General features: G+C 43.2%; 1 protein-coding gene across 7 annotated transcripts in view; it reads right to left on the reverse strand.

The window, feature by feature from the left end:
- The window catches only part of dennd2b (DENN domain containing 2B), a 527,103-nt gene that overhangs the window by 88,235 nt on the left and 416,333 nt on the right, over positions 1 to 22,535 (reverse strand). The window lies entirely within an intron of this gene.

Genomic DNA, 22,535 nt, shown 5'->3' on the forward strand with positions numbered 1-22,535 from the left:
AACGTAGACTGTACTTCTTCCTATAGATGCTGCCTGGCCTGCTGCGTTCACCAGCATTTTGTATATGTTGCTTGAATTTCCAGCATCTGCAGGTTTTCTCGTGTTTGCGTTGATTAGATGTAGGTTCTTTTTTTTGTCATTTATTTTTTTATTGAATTTCATCATCAAACATTTTGAGGAAGAAATGTGAAAAAGCAATATTTCAGAAGGGGTTTCTCAATGTGATTGAATGTTTGGAAAAAAAACCTAAAATCATACCTGAGGGCACACCAAGTCAACATGACGAGATTCACAGCTACAGAGCAAAAGTTTAGGGCAAATACTCTGAAATATATTTCCACAACGAGCAGTCAACATTTGGAAAAATTTTCCAGAATTAAGTTGAGCCTATAACACAGCTGCCAGGAATCTGCATTTTGGAAAGCTGAAATTAAAATGAGCCAGAAGTTCTGTTTATGACCAAACCCAAATAAGAACAAAGTTTCGATCCTAACTAGATAAGCATCAGTATCTTTTTAAGAGGAGAATGAACCAGCGACTCAAGGTTAAATAATTTCAGTTCATGCTGAAGGTTGAAAGTATGAGAGCAGAGGTAGCTAAGAACTCTTTAGCAACTGTTATGATCTGTCAGAGTTGGTTTTTCTTTTCATCACTTTCTCTCATCTAATCTGTTCCTTCAATTTCAATTGTTCCCTTCTAATTGGAATGGCATAAAAATATCTAAAACCAGGGCTAACCAATTTAAAATGAATAGGTTCATTTGTTAAGATTATGATGAAAGGAAAATCTGGACCACTGATTTCAGCCTGAAACATCAACTGTACTCCTTTCTTCGATGCTGCCTGGCCTGCTGAGTTCCTCCAGCATTTTGTACGTGTTGCTCGGATTTCCAACATCTGCAGGTTTTTTCTTATTTGCCACTGATATCTGTTGTCATCAATCACCAAAATTATCAAACTACTGACAAGACATTGACTAAGCCATTGTTTGTTGATCAAATTCTCTACTTCCTTAAGTTGGGCTCTGTTTACCAAAGAATAATTTATCAATGGCTTTGCCCAAACTTGTAGAATTTTTTTTTGTCTCCTTAAGTAAGGCTTTGGTCTCAAATTCAAATTTATTACTGGCTATGCCCAGGATGAAAGTTTGCCTCCATATCTTACAGCATGCAGTCAGGATACAGACCTTTTTAAACAAATATGTGCTGAAAGCAATGGCAAACGCTCGGAACTGAGATTCAGCAACTAAGATGGAGTTCGTATTACCCAAACATGAGAAAATCTGCAGATGCTGGAAATCCAAAGCAACACACACAAAATGCTGGAAGAACACTGCAGGACAAGCAGCATCTATGGAAAAGAGTAAAAGTTGAGATTTCAGGCCAAGATCCTTCTTCAGGACACATATGCTTTTACAGTGGTCAGAGGAAGTGGTACTGGTGCCAACGTCAGAGTGGCAGGAGTTCAACTGTTATGAAGTGGGGGGATGGAAGATTAGGGCAAACAGCTGTACATCTACTAAATACCATTCAGTTAATATCAGTTGTGTTGACTGATCTTACCGCATTTCTGTCTCTTCCATTTGGCAAAGCATTATGGAAAACATGAACAACAGGAATTCTGCAGATGCTGGAAATTCAAGCAACACACATCAAAGTTGCTGGTGAACGCAGCAGGCCAGGCAGCATCTGTAGGAAGAGGTGCAGTCGACGTTTCAGGCCGAGACCCTTCGTCAGGACTAACTGAAGGAAGAGTGAGTAAGGGATTTGAAAGTTGGAGGGGGAGGGGGAGATCCAAAATGATAGGAGAAGACAGGAGGGGGAGGGATGAAGCCAAGAGCTGGACAGGTGATAGGCAAAAGGGATACGAGAGGATCATGGGACAGGAGGTCTGGGAAGAAAGACGGGGTGGGGGGACCCAGAGGATGGGCAAGAGGTATATTCAGAGGGACAGAGGGAGAAAAAGGAGAGTGAGAGAAAGGTGTGCATAAAAATAAGTAACAGATGGGGTACGAGGGGGAGGTGGGGCCTTAGCGGAAGTTAGAAAAGTCGATGTTCATGCCATCAGGTTGGAGGCTACCCAGACGGAATATAAGGTGTTGTTCCTCCAACCTGAGTGTGGCTTCATCTTTACAGTAGAGGAGGCCGTGGATAGACATGTCAGAATGGGAATGGGATGTGGAATTAAAATGTGTGGCCACTGGGAGATCCTGCTTTCTCTGGCGGACAGAGCGTAGATGTTCAGCAAAGCAGTCTCCCAGTCTGCGTCGGGTCTCGCCAATATATAAAAGGCCACATCGGGAGCACCGGACGCAGTATATCACCCCAGTCGACTCACAGGTGAAGTGTTGCCTCACCTGGAAGGACTGTTTGGGGCCCTGAATGGTGGTAAGGGAGGAAGTGTAAGGGCATGTGTAGCACTTGTTCTGCTTACACGGATAATTGCCAGGAGGGAGATCAGTGGGGAGGGATGGGGGGGACGAATGGACAAGGGAGTTGCGTAGGGAGCGATCCCTGCAGAATGCAGAGAGAGGGGGGAGTGAAAGATGTGCTTAGTGGTGGGATCCCGTTGGAGGGGGTGGAAGTTACGGAGAATAATATGTTGGACCCGGAGGCTGGTGGGGTGGTAGGTGAGGACCAGGGGAACCCTATTCCTAGTGGGGTGGCGGGAGGATGGAGTGAGAGCAGATGTACGTGAAATGGGGGAGATGCGTTTAAGAGCAGAGTTGATAGTGGAGGAAGGGAAGCCCCTTTCTTTAAAAAAGGAAGACCTCTCCCTCGTCCTAGAATGAAAAGCCTCATCCTAAGAGCAGATGTGGCGGAGACGGAGGAATTGCGAGAAGGGGATGGCATTTTTGCAAGAGACAGGGTGAGAAGAGGAATAGTCCAGATAGCTGTGAGAGTCAGTAGGCTTATAGTAGACATCAGTGGATAAGCTGTCTCCAGAGACAGAGACAGAAAGATCTAGAAAGGGGAGGGAGGTGTCAGAAATGGACCAGGTAAACTTGAGGGCAGGGTGAAAGTTGGAGGCAAAGTTAATAAAGTCAACGATTTCTGCATGTGTGCAGGAAGCAGCGCCAATGCAGTCGTCAATGTAGCGAAGGAAAAGTGGGGGACAGATACCAGAATAGGCATGGAACATAGATTGTTCCACAAACCCAACAAAAAGGCAGGCATAGCTAGGACCCATACGGGTGCCCATAGCTACACCTTTAGTTTGGAGGAAGTGGGAGGAGCCAAAGGAGAAATTATTAAGAGTAAGGACTAATTCCGCTAGACGGAGCAGAGTGGTGGTAGAGGGGAACTGATTAGGTCTGGAATCCAAAAAGAAGCATAGAGCTTTGAGACCTTCCTGATGGGGGATGGAAGTATATAAGGACTGGACATCCATGGTGAAAATAAAGCGGTGGGGGCCAGGGAACTTAAAATCATCGAAAAGTTTAAGAGCGTGAGAAGTGTCACGAACATAGGTCGGAAGGGATTGAACAAGGGGGGATAAAACCGTGTCGAGGTATGCAGAAACGAGTTCGGTGGGGCAGGAGCAAGCTGAGACAATAGGTCGGCCAGGACAGGCAGGTTTGTGGATCTTGGGTAGGAGGTAGAAATGGGAAGTGCGGGGTGTGGGAACTATAAGGTTGGTAGCAGTGGATGGGAGATCCCCTGAGCGGATAAAGTCGGTGATGGTGTGGGAGACAATGGCCTGGTTCTCCTTAGTGGGGTCACGATCGAGGGGTAAATAAGAGGAGGTATCCGTGAGTTGTCGCTGTGCCTCGGCAAGGTAGAGGTCAGTACGCCAGACTACAACAGCACCCCCCTTATCGGCGGGTTTAATAACAAGGTTAGGATTAGTGTGGAGGGAGTGGAGAGCAGAGCGTTCCGAAGGAGTGAGGTTAGAATGGGGACAAGGTGCAGTGAAGTCGAGACGGTTGATGTCCCGTCGGCAATTAGCGATAAAGAGATCCAGAGCAGGCAGAAGACCAGAGCGGGGTGTCCATGAAGAAGAGGAGGGTTGAAGACGGGAGAAGGGGTCATCAGTGGGGGTGGAAGAGTCCTTGCCGAAGGAGTAGGCTCGGAGACGGAGACGGCGGAAGAAAAGTTCCGCATCATGGCGAACACGGAACTCGCTGAGGTGTGGGCGAAGGGGGACAAACGTGAGGCCCTTATTGAGAACAGAGCGTTCTGCCTCCGACAGTTGAAGGTCGGAGGGGATGGTAAAGACCCTTATGGAAAACATGAATATGACTTTGCCATTAGAAGCTATAATATGGTTTCAAGACAGATGAATGATATTACCTAATGGCTCACATAAGGAATGAATGTGCCTCAGTTAATGATGATTATCAACTTCATCTTCTATCTATGTTTATTTCCAACTGAGCAAGCACATATCTTTGTTGAAGTACATCTTAGCATCTAAACTAAGAGTTTAATGAAATGAAGAAATCTTGGCTTTGTATCACATCCAAGAAGCTGCATAATTAGCTTTAATATCAGCAATTACCACCAGATATAGTCATCCAAAAGGCTGGGAAGGGAATCATAACAGTGTGTGAAGTACTGCAGTTGTTTAGCTGTGAAATCCAAGCTTTATGGAAATGTACAGTACGATACTTACAATGTACGAGATAGCATAAATAATTTAGGAAACTTCCATACTAGTGTAAGGAAAATAGCTCTTCCAGTCTAATCTGGCTATCAGGGGCGAGTCTGATGTTGAACGATATGGTCCAATCCCTTCATATTTTGTTCATGACTCCGGGGTATTGTTGCAAAGCAAGTCCATGAAATGGCACTGGGTAAAGACTTGGCATCATCAAGTAATGTATGCACTACCTTGACAATCAGAAAATCTTGTTTTGCAGTATGGTCCTAGGTGTGTATCTAAATAGGTTTGCTGCACGGTCCATGATTTTCTCAACATGAGGGATCAATCAACCCGAGGGCTGCTCGGTTCACTGGATAGACCATATGGTGTCCATGGGCAAAGTTACGGGGGAAGGGGTTTGTTTCCTCGTCAACACCTCATGGTGCTCAATCCTGACAAGTTCCTGCTTATGCAGCTTGGAATATCCAATGGTGGAGTGTTGCCTACACTACCTGCCATGGGAACTCACTTCAGCTCTGCTGAGGAAGTCAACATCCCACTGCAGGCAGACACGAAGCTTGCACTCAATGGTCAACAGCCTTGAAACAGGGTATCATCATCGCCAGTGACTTCAACCAGGCCAAGTTCAAGAGTGTGTTACTAAAATACTACCACAACATCTCCTGTTCCACCAGGCACCCAAATACTCTTAGCTTTTGCTACACAACCAAAGACACCTACCAAGCCAACTTGGCTCACCAGGCTCCGCTCCTTTGCACACAAACAGAGGTTGAAACAGGAGGATCCAGTACAGAGAGTCAGTCAGTGCTGGTCTGAGGAAATAGATGAGCTTCTACTTGACTGCATAGATCAGTAGATTGGTTCTTTTCAATGATTCAGCAGCCAGCCTTGACGAGTATCTCAGTACCTAACTAAAACAAGGTAATGTGTAATGTGCCTTAATGCCTACCACCTAATGGCTCTGACATCCCCACCATGAAGTGCTTAGAGAGGAGGTCATGGCATGATTAACTTCAGCCTCTCAGACAACCTCAACCCACTGCAATTCACCTACTGCCAAAACAGGTCGATGGTGGATGCCATCTTCCTCCTCCTACACTCATCTCTGGAGCATCTGGACAGTAGAGCTACTTATGTTAGACTATTGTTTATTCAGTACTACACTCTAAAGCAAACTCCTCGCCATACTCCAAGACTTGGGAGCCAACATCTCCATCTGCAACTAAATCCTTGATTTCCTGATCAAAGGACAGCAATCAGTAAGGAAGGGCAGCAACACCTCTGCCACAATTACTCTCAACACAGTGCCTCACAATTCTACTCCCTGGATGCTAATGATTGCATGGCTAGATTCCGCCTCAACTCCATTCACAACTTTGCAGATGATTTCACTGTAGTGGGCTATTTCTCAAACAGCAAATGGTTGGAGTACAGAAAGGAGATAGAGGGTTTAGTAACATAGTGTCATGACAACAACCTTTCCCTCAAGGTCAGCAAAGCAGAAGGGCTGGTCAATAACTTCAGGAGAGGGGGGGCAGTGTGCATACTCTTGTCTACGTCAATCACGCTAAGATTGAGAGGGTTAAGAACTTCAAGTTCGTAGCAGTGAACATTGCTAATAGTCTATCCTGGTCCAACCACAAAGAAACCCGGCCAAGAAAGCTTATCAATGCCTCTACTTCCTCAGGAGAAGTAGTTTTGCACTTTGTCCCCATCTACTCTCACCAATTTCTAATTGATGCACTACAGGAAGCTCCTACTTGCATGCATCCAGAACTTAATGTGGCAGTTGCTCTTCCTGTGTTTGCAAGAAACTGCAGAGAGTTGTGGACACAGCTCAGCACATCACGGAAACCAGTCTCCCCTCTGTAGACTCTGTCTACATTTCCCACTGCCTTAGTAAAGCAGCCAGGATAATCAAAGATCCCACTCTTCCTGGACATCCTCTCTTCTCTTGTCTTCCATCGGGCAGAAGATACAAAAAACTGGAAGTACGTACCACCAGGTTCAAAGACTGCTTATATCCCACTATTATAAGGCTACTGGATGGTTCCCTGGTATGATAAGGTGGACTCTTGACCTCACAATCTACCCCGTAATGAACTTGTACCATGTACTACCTCAATGCATTGTATAATGAATTAATCTGTATGCACAGTATGCAGGGCAAACTTTTCACTGTACCTCAGTACAAGTGACAATAATAATCCAATTCCAATTCCCATCCTTAAATACCAATGCTTCACCGCAAAGATGATAAACTTTAAATTGCATCTTTACTTCAACAGTGAGTAATTAACGACATTAGAAATGGATTCGTTCCATTTTCCCAACATTAGCACTGTGCAGATAAACACAAATTCACTCACATCCATTCATTTTTCCTCAGCCAACTGATAATTGCATTACACAACACTTCAGACATGTACTGTGCCAAAGACTGCCATCTCTGAATCAAAATCCTGTGTACTTGCCTAGTTGCTGCTAAACCTATTTTGAATCAAACCAACATTATTTTCACTGTGCTTTCAATAAATTTCCTTTTGATATATTTTTGCCATCTGTTTCCATCATGTTGATAATGTTGGTGTTTAATCCAGTATAATTAGGAGCCCTTTCCATCACCACTTACAACCGAGACCAAAGCTTTATACATTCTTGGCTGCGTGCAGCACCGGATATTCAGTTGTTAAGAATGAAAGATTCAGCCATTACCCCCTTTCAGCAGGGCTACTTTGCCCCACAGCTGCAGTCCAACTTCAATGAGAAATCTTGGGCAGTTTCCAAACTATAACTGAAACTTCTGATGGTTTTTCCACTTTAAAACATTAGTCAGGCGAACACTGACTTGGTAAATTAAAGCCATCATGTGTTTTGTCTACCAAATGAAGTTAATGGATTGCTGCAACTTTTGTGGGAAAAACTTACTTCCAGGATGAATGATGGGGGGGAAACCACTCAGATAAATATACTTCTGGAACAATCAAGCACAAAAATAAAAAAGTTATGTCAACCTGGTAGATGGGAATGGGCAGACAGGGGAGAGAACAGACACATTCCTATCGGGGAAAGAACCTATTCAGCCCCCTCTGTGTGTACTGTCACTTAGAACAGGCTGCTGTATTCATTTCAACATCCCTACTGCGGGTCATAATGTAGTACGGCACAGAACCAGGCTTTTCAGGCTAACTTATCCGTGCTGAACATGATGCCTGCCCAGCAAGTTCCATTTGCCTGCAAATGGCTCATATCACTCTAAAACCCTCTTATCTATGTACGCATATCCCGATTTTTTTTTTTTAACGTTGTTATCGTGCCTACCTCAACCACTCCCTCTGGCAGCTCTTTCCATACACTCACCACCCTTTGGGTCAAGATGATGCTCTTCATGTCTCTTTTATATATTTCTCCTCTCACCTTAAACCTTCTCTCTCTAGTTTTTAAGCTTTTCTGCTCTGGGAAAAAGACTTTGTGCACTCACCCTATCCATACCGTACCCTGAGTTTGTACACCTTTATAAAGTCACCTATGTTTCAAGGAATAATGGCCTAGCCTGCTCGATCTCTGCCCTATAACTTAGGCCCTCAAGACCTTACAAGGCAGCATCATAAGACATGGGAGCAGAGTCAGGCCACTTAGCCCATCGAGTCTGCTCCACCATTCCATCATGGTTGATTTTTTATCCCTCTCAACCCCATTCTCCTGCCTTCTCCTCATAACCTTTGATGCCCTTATTAAGCAAAAACCTATTAATCTCCACTTTAAATACACCCAGTGACTTGGCCTCCACAGATCCGTCACCTTCTTGCTGAAGAAATTCCTCCTCATCTAAAGGGACGTCCTTGGATTCTGAGGCTGTGCCCTCCGGTCCTAGATTCCCCACTGTGGAAACATCCTCTCCCCATCTACGTCTTTCAGTATTCAATAGGTTTCAATGAGATACCTCCCTCATTCTTCTAAACCCTAGCGATAACAGGCCGAGAGCTCCTCATACCTTTACCCTTTTATTCCCGGGATCTTTCCCGTGAACCTCCATTGAACCCTCATCCTTTCAAATATTATTCCCACACCTTCCACCAATTGTTTATGTTTATTATTTTTTTTGTTCATAACCTTCATTTTTATTCCTGTCGAACTAACTTTATATTTATTTTTAAGTCACCTTCCACATTTTCAGGTAACATTCCGACTCAAAATAAGAATTCCATTAGCTTTCCTTTTGGTTTGTTGCTCTGAAACTGTGACTGGCTTGCTGGAAGAAATATTTTTTCTCCTTTTCCCTTGAACCCTCCCATCAGTTTGAAGTTCTCCAGGTCATATGTTAAGACTTTTCTGTTCAAGGAAAAATGGTCATTAATAATTCCTGCCTTCCTTTCCCAACTAAAATCTCTTACCCACTGATGTTGTGTAAAGTAGCTATACATCTATTCCTTAAGTATAATGCTGCGAATTATCCACACTGTTATATATAATTTTAAAAATAAACCTCAAGAAGTCATCCCTCTGCTGTGGCTGTCCTGTAGGGTTGACATGACTTGCTTCCACCTCAGTTCTGTGGGCTCTGAAGTGGCTGATGAGGCCAACATGGGATCTGCAGATTCTGCCACAAGTGGAGCAGAAGGTGCCTGTTAGCAAAGGTGGATAGGAATTTTGCCTCATCCACAAGTTACCTTTGGCTCCTGCATAATCTCAAGGAAAGGACTTAAGTTTCTCTTTGCAAAGGTGTTTTTCTCTGATCTTTGGGAGATGCCTATGAGCAGGTTACACTTTTTCCAAGCAGATTAAGAACATTATGAATTGTCTCCTCTTTTGGTGAGAGAATAGAGTAAATATTCGGGCGATCTAGTCACAACCAAACAAAATTACCTGCCTGTGGTATACAGGGGCCTCAGGGAGATTGTGGATGTTGGCTCCCTTACCTTGTCAGTGAACTTGGAGGATTTTGTGGAGAAAGCATTTCTCCAGCCATTTGAGATAGTCCACTTCGTTCCAGGTTGAAAACCTTGATTTTGAAACTTACTTTTTCTCCAATGGCTACGGGTGATGCAATTTTCATAATTAATTTCTGCCTTTATTGAAAAATCTCCAAGGAAATGGAAAGACGGTCAGATTTTCTAGGGTCACACTGGGGACTTCTACTGTTCGAGGGCAGAGCTTTACTGCAGGGGGAAGTCCGTAGAGGTCTGATATTTAGTGGATATTTCACGTAGAACATGTTCTTGCATTTCCTCCGTAATAATGACAATGACAAAGATCTTGGTCTCTGGACCTCTGTGTATGCAAATATTACTTGTGCTCACTGATTGAAGTTGAGTTGATCTACGTTGCAGAGTTGAAGCTATGTAAATTGAACAATTTCTCATTAATTCTATATATTATATCCAACAACCATCCTAGTATAGAACTAACGTGATTCAACATGAGGCATAGAAGGCAATTCACAGACACACAGTGTTAGTGGTAAACTGGGGTTGTTCAGAATCAGAATCGGGTTTATTATAGGTGAAATTTGTTCTGTTCAGATGCACCCTTAAACTGGACTACTCCTATGTTCTGGTGAACCAAATAACTTGGGCAATAGTAACGATGTTGTTTTGACGGGGGAGATCAGGTAAGGGGAATTTCTAAATCTGAAAAGTCATTGTTAACTATTGCAGTGATTTGGGGACAAATAAATTTTATTAGTACCAATAGAACATTAAAGACCAGGATCACATCAGGGAAAGGGCTTGTAAATGAAAAGGTTTACATCTGAATGTATTATGATTGGTAATATAATAGAAGTGTTATTGATACAACAGAAGCTAATAGTTTTGGCATAGTACTGATACATGGCAATGTTGTGACTACAGTTAGGAACTATATATTCCAGAATCCAAAACTTCCAGCAACAATACATAAAACAAGTAGGGAGGTGGGTCAGCCCTAACCTTACTTCCTAGAAATAAAATGGGCAGATTTGAAGAACCTTAACACTAAGTGTGTTTCTGATTGGCACGGACTTGGTTGAACAAAGGGGCTGTTTCTGTGTTGTACTTCTCTGCGACTTTTCTACAACTCTGTAATTATAGTTCAAGTCAGAACAGAAATCAGGAAATGAGAAGCCAAAATGATAAACGTAACTTGGAGGACTAATTCATGGAAAACTTTCAAGACATTTTGCTGGAATAGTATGTTGAGTAACCAGTTGGGGGACAAGTTAGCTTAGAGGTGGTATTGCGTAACTAAATCTCATAATCTAGTATTTGAGGACTGGAACAGATCAGCCATGGTCATACCGAATGTCAAAACAAGCTTGAGGGGCTGTCCTCCTTTCCTTCCCCACTTCTACAATTCCTCCTTATCTCCTCCCACTCTATTTCCCTACCTTTCCTCCGATATTAATTCCAGTCTGCTCCCATATTATCCCTTTGCTCTTCCATATTCTGGTTTTACCTCCAGCCTTCTGACTGCTTTTTGGTCTCTAATTTCTCCCATTTAGAAACTTGAGTTTAATCCTCCCCTGCCAATGAAATCACTGTTTTTGGGCTTCAACCTTATACACCCAAAAGCAAGCCAGCCTTTCAAAATGATGGACTCTGGACTGGAAACAGAGAGAAGAAAAACACAGGAGTTGGCACTAAATGTGACAGGATTAGCAGGAAAACACTTCTGGGCATCCCAAGTTCAAAACGCCCACCAAAAGTGCACAAAACCACCTCCCCCAAGTCACTGCTCCCTTTCCATGAGCATCCTACCCAAAATGTTTGCTATTGCTCATATCTTATGACCTAATTCTCCAATGTTTCTCAGCCATCTCACCACTCGTACATATGTAATTTGTCCGGAGCCTACTTTCAGGATTATTCACATCACTCTCAAGATCAATGTGAGATTCTATCACATGGTGATCATCAACAAAATTTCTACTGTTAACTTCGCAAAGGTTTCTGAACTCTGGTATTATTCTGAACTCTCACTTTTTGCAAGAATAGGAAAATAGGAGCAAGAGCAGAATATCTGCCCTCTCATGTCCAGTGAGGAAATCATGGGCAGAGATCAGGAGAATGAAGGGAGATCTAAAGTGTAGAAAGGACACAGAAAGGATTGGGAGCTGTCAAGGGTGACCAGAGGTGAGTAGAATCACAGTTCCCTACTAGATTCAGCTGTTCAGCTATTCCTTTAAATGCTAGCTTTCTTAAGGCCTGGAAACTCCACCACCCAGTGTTAAGATGTAAAAGGTGAATAAATATGAGGCAGAGGCCCATATTCTAATATTTAGCTTGGCAATTCTACTAAGGTTCTGGTTTGCACACACTTCAGCCACACTTCTGAAGCCAGAAGTGGGAAGGTTGGAATCGGGTTTCAGATGCTTAACCTAAACCAACACATTCTTGTTGGGATTAACCCACACCCTAGCCTCCAACCAAGAACTCTTCTCGTTTGTCTTCATGGCAGAAGATATAGCTTTGTAAATTGTGGGGAACCAATGATTCAAGTAGAGTGAAATGCTTGAAGTTATTAATATTTAAGAAGGTGGAGGTATTCAAGAAAGCAAAAGAAAATAGAATCTGGCAAATGCCCAAGAGCTGCAATGTGGCACTTTAAGTGTGGTGGTTGCAGACATGCAGACAGTGTGGATGCATGGGTTTGATTAATGAAATTGCAAAGAATCTGCAACTGACCAAATGGAATGGATGATTTTTAATTCTGTCATTCAGTGAAAGAGCATACAGTGACTAAAGGCTATTAACTTAACAATAGTGGGGAAATGCCAATTCATATTATTAAGGATGTGATAACAGCAGATTTAGAAAATTAAGGCAGCAACAACATAGTGTGAAAAATATACCACTCATGACATATTTATCTACGTTTATTTTTGAGACTGTAAATAGGACAAATTGGCTTAGAATGGGCACTCAATTTGACATAACAAATCGCAGCAACTTAAATGCAGGTCCTGCAAACGTGGAGGAAAAACAATATGCTAGACTTTATTACCTGTGAACTTAAGGAAAAAAGTTAAAGAAAGTCTTGATACATTTTATGGATGTTCGGTGTACCTACACACAGATTGACCTCCTTATCTGAGGAACGTTATCTTGGTATACAGATGGTGCAACGTAGATTCACAAGATGGATTCTGGTGGGCATAAAAGAGCCGTCTCATAAGGAACTATTGCACAGAGTAACTTCAGTAGTAAGTTTAAAGAAGATATTGAGGCATAGAGGATTCTTTAGATTCAAAATAGATACGGAAGAGTTGGTTTCATTGGCTTGAGTGTCTGCTACCAGGGACCATAGTTTCAGGATATGGGGGTCAGTCATTCCTGGCAACACTTCTCAGTTTTTTTTCCCTTGGAGGCTCAGCACACATGTGCCTAAGCTTCTGATCTGTTGGACATCAATGAGAGAGGCCCAGAGAACTGTGTGGCTGAACATGAGTAGTACATGAGTAGTCCTAAAGTTCTGGTGGCCATGATGGTGACTGTGTTAATGAAGTGAGATGAATGAGCCTGGGGACCTTGCCTCAAAGCTATTCATGATCACTTATGGTCAGAAAGCCCTTGTGCAGCACAGGCCTCACAGATCAGCTGGGGCCAGACGCCCCTGGGAAGAATGCGCTTCCCAGTGGGATGTGATCAGAGAGTTTGGGTGGTCCACTGATCATCAGAAAATCTGTTGTAATATTGTCAATACTTCAGTCCCCAAAGTATTATTACAGTAAAAATCTTCCAGTATGACTTATGTTTTCAAGTGAAGACTAACAGGCTGTGGTTAACGCCCCTATGGTTTCTCTCCTCACTTTTTTCAGTGTCTTCGGATAAACATCCATTCGGAACAGATAATTTACTAACTTTAGTAATTTTTCTTTTGTCTTCTGTATCAATACTGGCCTGCTTATAGTCACACACACAAAATTCTGGTGGAACACAGCAGGCCAGACAGCATCTATTGGAAGAGGTACAGTCGATGTTTCCGGCCAAGACCCTTCGTCAGGACTAACTGAAAGAAGAGATAATAAGAGATTTGAAAGTGGGAGGGGGAGGGGAGATCCGAAATGATAGGAGAGGACAGGAGGGGGACAGATGAAGCCAAGAGCTGGACAGGTGACTGGCAAAAGGGATAGGAGGCTGGAGAAGGGACAGGATCATGGGACGGGAGGCCTAGGGAGAAAGAAAGGGGGAGGGGAGCCCAGAGGAAGATGGAGAGCAGGCAAGGAGTTATAATGAGAGGGACAGAGGGAGAGAGAGAGAGAGGAAAAAAAGGGGGAAAAAATAAAAATTAATAAATAAAGGATGGGGTAAGAAGGGGAGGAGGGGCATTCACGGAAGTTAGAAAAGTCAATGTTCATGCCATCAGGGTGGAGGCTCTTTTTTCTTTCTCTCTCTTCCCCCTCTGTCCCTCTCACTATAACTCTTCGCCTGCTCTCCATCTTCCTCTGGGCTCCCCTCCCCTTTTCTTTCTCCCTAGGCTTCCCATCCCATGATCCTCCCCCCCCCCCCACTTCTCCAACTCTGTATCCCTTTTGCCAATCAACTGTCCAGCTCTTGGCTCCATCCCTCCCCCTCCTGTCTTCTCCTATCATTTGGGATCTCCCCCTCCCACTTTCAAATCCCTTACTCACTCTTCTTTCAGTTAGTCTTGACAAAGGGCCTCGGCCTGAAACGTTGACTGTACCTCTTCCTAGAGATGCTGCCTGGCCTGCAATGGTCCACCAGCATTTTGTGTGTGTCGCTTGAATTTCCAGCATCTGCAGAATTCCTCGTGTTTGTTGCTTATAGTCTATTTTATTGTAATCTTCACATCACTCCTTTTGATGACTCTAGTAAGCCCATCTTATTTACACTTACCTACTTCCTATTAAATATTTATAAAATGTTTTAGAGTCCTATTAAATGTTACCTGCTAAGTAATTCTACCCCTGCTAACTTTCATCCCTTGTGAACATTTCCACTCTTTTTCTGCACATTCCATAATCTTCATTTAAAGTAATTTTATCTTGCATTTGACATTTGTTATAAATCTTTTGCCTTTCTATTTTAAATATTATTTTCTTGGTCCACTTCAGCACACTGGTTTGAAAACACCTAACTTTTCTTTTTGAAGGAATACCTCCGGTTTGTACATGAACTGTGTCTCCCCTAAGTGTCCCTCCACACCTGCAATTGCCTTTCCTCGTCTGGCTCTATCAGCTCTCATTTTTAATAGCAGGAATTAGCTAGTCAGCACTTCTACCTTTGACATTTTCTAGTCTCACTTCAAAAAGAATTGTAAACCATGATTATTTTTGCAAGCAAGGAGGTGCAAAGGGACTTCGGAGTTCTAATGCAGGAATCCTTCAAGGTTAACTTTCAGCAAGGAAGGCAAATGCAATGTCAGCATTCATTTCAAGAGGAAAATAATATAAAAGCAAGGATGTAATGCTGAGGCATTATAATGTTTTGGCCAGAATACATTTGGAGTATTGAGAGAAGCTGTGGGCCCCATCGAAGGAAAGATGTGTTGGCGTTGGAGACAGTCCAGAGAAGGTTTACAAGAATTATCCTGGGAATGAAAGGGTTAATATTTGAGGAGCATTTGATGGTTCTACACTTGCTTGAGTTTATAAGAATGGGGGGAGGGGATCTTATTGAAACCTACCAAATATTGAAAAGCCTGGGCAGAGTGGACATGGACAGAATGCGGGGGAATCTAGGACCATAGGGCAATCCTCAGAATAGAAGAACATCCCTTTAGAACAGAGCTGAAGGGAAAAATGTTTAGCTAGAAGATGGTGAATCTAAAGAATTAATTGCCACAAAAGTCCGTGCAGACCAAGTCATTGAGTATCTTTAAATAGAGGGCCAATGGGTTCTTGATTAGTAAGCGCATCAATGATTACAAGGAAAAGGCAGGAGAATGGAGTTAATTGAACAGCTGAACATACTCGATGGGATGAATAGCTTAATTCTGTTCTTACCTTCTACGGTCTTATCATAATTAAAATGTCTTAATGTTATAACTTCATTTAATTTCAGATTTTTTCATCTATCTCCTGCACACTGTTTAAAGATCCACATATTTTAATATTGCAAAAGGTGATCAGCTCCCTTGTTGTTTCTCAAATCAAGTAGGCAGTCTTAGAACCACTAAAAAACTGAAAACGCAACCTCCGTCAACACTATCATTTCCGATCCTTGATTCCTTCCCTTTCATTCCTAAATGCGAGGAATTTAGAAATGCAAGGATAAAACCCTATGTATTTCTGACATTGTTTGTGTTATATCATATCATAATCTGATGCAACAGCTTGTACCTTCAGTTCACCCACAAAACTAACTTACCACAAAATTACAATTACGAAAGGTCCTTTCCATGGGACCTTTTGAAGTAGCCAGAACAGATTTATGCAGGTCTCACAATCTGCTCATTGCTGCATCAAGGAGGTCATCCAGGAAGTGCACTCATGAAGCATGGATTGTATCTTCTTTGATTTCAGTGAATTACACGTAGCACCTTGTGGACTGGGAATTGTAGGCAGCTCTGACTATATTCTGCCCCTTGGTACCAGAGATATCAACCAGAAATATTTCCACCCTTTCAATATGCAAATAGTGTTGGATAACAAAAGAATTTCCTTATGTTCAGTGCCATATTTCCAGGAGTCCACACTGCCCAGACACCCAGATCTCAGGAGCAAGGTTGACCCTCTATTCATGTGGCTCCTTACACCAACACACTCCCCAACCAGTGCAGCTGAGCACAGATGCAATAGGAGTCATTCATGGAATAGCTGGAAAACATCAATGGTGTTCTTCCCCAAGATTAACTCCATTGCCTGCATCAGACCAGGGATACCCTGCTGTACAAGCCTAAAATAGAACAGAAAATACCAGAAATATTCAGCAGGTCAGATAACATCTGTGGAAAGAGAAATACACAACTACAGTATCAGGTAAAAGACTCAATGTAGGGTTCTACAAAGGTTCATTCTGTTTCTCTCCCCATAGATGTAACCTGATCTGCTGAGTATTTCTAGCATCTGTAGATATTTTTGATTTTCATTGTAGAAGTCAACCAGTTGTAGAGACTTCAATATCATGTATTGTACATTGAACCCAGTCAACTGAAGATAACACCGGGAGCTTGAGGCTGCAAGGCAGTGTCCAGAGGGCAGCTGAAGCAAGAGAGGCAAGAAAAGATGGCAGCAACCATAGAGATGCCTCTGCTCATCTCCCAGCTAAGCGTCGTTAACATGGATCATCCGGAATTCCATGATTGAGAGATGTTTCTTGTAAGCAGCCAGTACAACTACAGAACCCAAACAAATCAAGTAACCCTATATCTACTAGAATGGTAACTAGCAATGCCAGAACTATTAGCAGGGAAACCCAGGTGACATCTAATAATTCCTCACATGTTGGATTGCAAGTCAAAGACCACTGGATATAAAGCATCAATAAATGAACCCTTGAATTAATTACTGAAGTTGCTCATACCAACTAATTATTTGGGAGACAGCTCACCATAAAATGAGGCTGTGAATTTTATTAGAGCATTATTTGCCTGGGCTGGGGTCCACATTTGGAGGCCCAGGTGTAGCTACTACATCCCAGGTTCTGCTTAAGTCTAGTGGATCTCCAGCCTCTCCCACACAGCAGACAGGACTTCACACCTACAATCACCTCATGGGTCAGAACGTCTTTTTCAATACCTTAGCAACCATCTATAACAAGTTTTCTGAAGTTGCCTTCAACTGAACATGCTCCCACTGGGGAGTACGTAAGTCTGATTTTAACAAGTTTTTGGGTGTGAACCCTCTTGTTGGGAGTTCATTTTGATATTCTTTTGAGGGAACCAACCTGGATTTTAACAAAAGGCAAGGCTGATTTGGCACCTCTGAAATAAGTGGAAACCAATGTCTTGACAACAGGCACACAATGATCTTGGCGGGCGCCTGTGCTGAAAAGAGCTCCCTATTTACTGAGTAAGTGAACACTGAACACATCCAATAAATGACATTCTTTTTTGGCAAGAATGTGCTGCTAAAGAAAGTACTTCTTCCCACCCTGTCACTTGTAAAACTACCATCCCCTTCCCTCAGTTCCTCCATCTTCACCACATATGCTCTTAGGATGAGGCTTTTCATTTCAGAACTAAGGAGAAATCCTCCCTCTTCAAAGAAAGGTGCTTTCCTTCTTCCGCCATCAATATTGCCCTCATCCACATCTCTTCCATTTCGTGCACGTCTGCCCTCACTCCATCCTCCCTCCACCCCACCAGGGATAGGGTTCCTTTTGTCCTCACCTACCACCCCATAAGCCTCTGCATCGAGCACATAATTCTCCATAACCTCAGCCATCACCAACGGGATCCCATCACAAGCTCATCGTTCCCTCCACCTTCAATTTCTGCTTTCCACAGGGATCTCTCCCTGTGCGACTCCCTTGTCTTTTCATCCCTCCCTATTCATCTCTCTCCTGGCACTTATCCTTGCAAGCTGAACAAGTGCGACACCGGTCCCAACACCTCCTCCCTCACTAGCTTCCAGGGCCACAAACAGTCCTTGTAGGTGAAGTGATACTTCACCTGTGAGTCAGTTGGTGTCATCTACCATATCTGGTACTCCCGGTGTGGCCTTCTGTATATCGGTGAGACCCAACGTAGATTGGGAGACCGCTTCACCGAGCACCTAGGCTCCATTTGCCACAAAAAGTGCAAACTCCCAGAGGCCACCCATTTCAATTCTACCTTCCATTCTCATTCTGACATGTAAGCTCATGGCCTCATCTACTGCTGCGATGAGGCCACTCTCAGGTTGAAGGAGCAACACCTTGTATTCCATCTGAGTAGCCTCCAACCTGATGGCATAAACATTGATTTCTCGAACCTTTGGGAATTGACCCCCTTCACCATTCCCATTCCCCTCTCTCACCTCATCTCCTTATCTGCCCATCACATCCTTCTGGTGCTCCTCCCCCTTTTCTTTCTTCTATCATCTCCTATCAGATTCCCTTTCTCCAGCCCTTTATCTCTTTGACCAATCAATTTCCCAGCTCTTTACTTCAGCCCTCCCCTCTCCCAATTTCACCTATCACCTACCACCTTGTACATCTTTCTCCCTCCCTCCACCTTATTGCTCTGATTTCTCATCTTTTCTCCCAGTGCTGATGAAGGGCCTTGGCCCAAAACAGTGACTGTTTATTCATTTCCACAGATGCGGCCTGACCTGCTGAGTTCCTCCAGCACTTGTGTGTGCTGACTAAGAATGTTCTTGAGGCAGTTAAAATAATGTTTAAGAGACATTTGGACAGGTACATGTATAGGAAACGTTTAGAGCAGGGGTTCCCAATATCGGGTCCAAGGATCTCTTGATTAACGGCAGGAATCCATGGCATAGAAGCCTGGTTTAGAGGGATATGTGCCAAACATGAGCAAATGGGACAAGCTTAGGAGGGCACATCGGTTGGCATGGATGATTTGGGCCTACGGGCCTGTTTCTGTGTTGTACTACTCTCTGACTCTTTGATTCTATGTGGTAGGTTAACCTTCCTTTACCAACTTCCCCAGCTCTGTACCAGTTAATTGAAAGATCTGCTGCACAAAGTCAGATAAGGCTGGGATTATTTGCTCATCTTGCAATATTTTCATTTTACTGTATACTTTGTTCCACCCCTACCTGCTACAACCTTCTCTTCACCTGCACCACCATCAGTCCCCCAACACTATCACCTTAGTAACTCCAAACTACTGACTCCAAACTTATCTTTAGACTGCCACTACCCTATCCCAATAATCATCCTATCACCATTCTACTGACCCATTACCTTATACCTACCTCCAGCCTTTAGTTCAGCTTACTGCCACACCAACTTCACCTATTATCTTACTGCCCCACTTTACCACCGCCTTTTGGTTCTGCCACAATACTGCCCCAATATCTCACTCCACAAACACTCAACCCCTATCATCCCACCAGTCTGCATACTGCTCCATATACCATAACCCTATCAGCAGCTTCATTGGATTTTGTCCCACTTTCTGATCACCATAATGAGAAACATGCACAAAAATGATAAATTTTTGATGGTTATGACAGCCATTTAAACCATTCAAGATTGTTTAATGTCATTTCCAGTTCACAAGTGTAGAGGAGAATGAAATGATTGTTACTCTGGATCTGGTACAGCACAAAAAACACAATAAGATAAAGAACACAATAGTAAAAAAGCATAATAAATATAAATACATAAGATAGCTTATATACATAGAGAGATTGTCCATAAAATGACACTAGGCACAGAAGTTTCTGTACATAAGGTGACTCTGACAGATGATAAAGTGATATTGGTGGGGGCTGTGGAGGGGTGAGTTCATGAGTGGAAGGGTTGATCAGCCTTACTACTTGGGGAAAGTGACGGTGAGGCTTTGCTTAGCTGGCAGTCAAATTACTTCAGTTTTATAGACAAAATATGCTCCGAGCCTACTACACACCTGATCTGTGGTGCAAAGCCTCACCATTGACTAATAAAATGGCTCGGGAACATCGTGGTGAAAAATATGCACGAGGAAAACAGGGACTTTGTCCAAAGGTTTATTTAGACCCAATATCATAAAAATAGAGGCACAAGAGACTGAAGTTAGTGGAACCTGGAGCAAAAAAAAAAAAAAACACGCTGCAGGAGGAACTCAGCAGGTCAATCTGCAGCTATGGACGAGATGACTGCCACTCATCTCTTCCTCACCTGAAACTACTTCTTGCTTGCCAGCTCTTGCACCACACCTCCCTATCACCTCTTTAAATTGGCTACCTCCCCTTTCCTCTTTCAGTCCTATTGAAGGGTATCCACCTAAAATGCTGACTGTCCATTATCCTCCACGATATGCTGAAATGCTGAGTTCCTCCAAGAGCTTTTTACTTTTTTACATTACGTTAATGAAACAGTGATTAGACCTCAGCTCGGGCACTGAGATTATTCTGTAAACCAGACTACAGGAAGAATGAGAAAGCCTCCTAGAAGCATCAAGGAGAATAGTGTCAGACAAAAGAAACTTGAGTTTATGGAGACAGCTTAGAAATTGAAAGTTTGCCTTTACAGTAGAGGAGGCCGTGGATAGACATGTCAGAATGGGAATGGGATGTGGAATTAAAATGTGTGGCCACTGGGAGATCCTGCTTTCTCTGGCAGACAGAGCGTAGATGTTCAGCAAAGCGGTCTCCCAGTCTGCGTCGGGTCTCGCCAATGTATAAAAGGCCACATCGGGAGCACCAGACGCAGTATATCACCCCAGTCGACTCACAGGTGAAGTGTTGCCTCACCTGGAAGGACTGTTTGGGGCCCTGAATGGTGGTAAGGGAGGAAGTGTAAAGGCATGTGTAGCACTTGTTCCGCTTACACGGATAAGTGCCAGGAGGGAGATCAGTGGGGAGGGATGGGAGGGACGAGTGGACAAGGGAGTTGTGTAGGGAGCGATCCCTGCGGAATGCGGGGGGGGGGGTGGGTGGAGGGAAAGATGTGCTTAGTGGTGGGATCCCGTTGGAGATGGCAGAAGTTACAGCGAATAATATGTTGGACCCGGAGGCTGGTGGAGTGGTAGGTGAGGACCAAGGAAACCCTATTCCTAGTGGGGTGGCGGGAGGATGGAGTGAGAGTAGATGTACGTGAAATGGGGGAGATGCGTTTAAGAGCAGAGTTGATAGTGGAGGAAGGGAAGCCCCTTTCTTTAAAAAAAGAAGACATCTCCCTCGTCCTAGAATGAAAAGCCTCATCCTGAGAGCAGATGCGGCGAGTTTATGGAGACAGCTTAGAAATTGAAAGTTTGCCTTAGTTGGGTTAAAGCTTACAGGAGATCGGATATGGTGTTAAAATTATTATTGCCTTTATAAAGTATACAGGAAAGAACAGCTTTCAACAGCAAAGAATTTGAGAACCAGTGGACACAAATTTAAGGAGACTTGCTAGACCACCTGAAGTGACATGAAGTTTTTATTCTGTACACAGCAAGTTTTTGTTGTGATCTGGATTGCTCAATGAGAAAGGATACAAAATGAGGTTTAAACCTTCTAAAATGAATTGGATAAATCTTCAAAGGGGGAAAACAAGCGTGGCTGAAGGGAAAGCATTCAACCAAAGAGCTAACTTAAGAATGATGGAACCAATGTCATTCTTTTGCGTTTTGTAATTTTTTTAGTTTTATGAAATAAGAAAGAAAAATTGCTCTGGCACTAAATGAAACTTTGCAGTAGTTTCTGGGCCCCGTTGCTATGAATTGCTGGTTATGCCAGATGAATTTCAAATTGTGATTTGAACGCACTCCAGTGCAAACACCTGGAATCCTTAAAGCAAATAAGGGCTGAACGTTGGAAGTTTACATTCCCTTTAATCCACTTAACAATCTTCCTGTTTTGTTTTTAAAGCTCCCTTGACTCCACAGTGATTAGATCCAAGCACGCTTAAAATTTAGTTGGTAAATTAACTGCCCACTGTAGGCAAGGAAGGTTACACATTAATTGATTGACAATGCCCAAGAAGCAGATCCCATTGATCCAGACAGTACTCTGGACCTTGACAGCAACTGTGCCGCTGATCCAAACAGCAATGAGGAAATCATAGTGTTGGTGATGGCTATTCCTTGACCATGAAGGCTAGAAGGCTGATACATGGACACATGGGAATTCAGACAGGTGATTTGTCACTGAATTAAACCCAATTAAATTTGATTATATAGTTGCTTATATCCTTGCTGCTTGATGTGCTCGCTTATTGAAATCTAGACTCATTTTAAGCTTGGCAATTTGTGTCATCTTTCCTATGTTAGCTTTTAAAATGTAGACCTTCATTTGCCATGATGGGATTTGGGTTATCTGCATATTGTGAAAGACACTGCATAAATTTAGGTTTTTCTTTCTTTGTAATTGTGTGTCTACCAGAGTCCATGAGAGCAGGAGAACAAGGTAGGTGGCAA

The sequence above is a fragment of the Mobula birostris genome, chromosome 11 (assembly GCF_030028105.1).
Source record: "Mobula birostris isolate sMobBir1 chromosome 11, sMobBir1.hap1, whole genome shotgun sequence".
NCBI lineage: Eukaryota > Metazoa > Chordata > Chondrichthyes > Myliobatiformes > Myliobatidae > Mobula > Mobula birostris.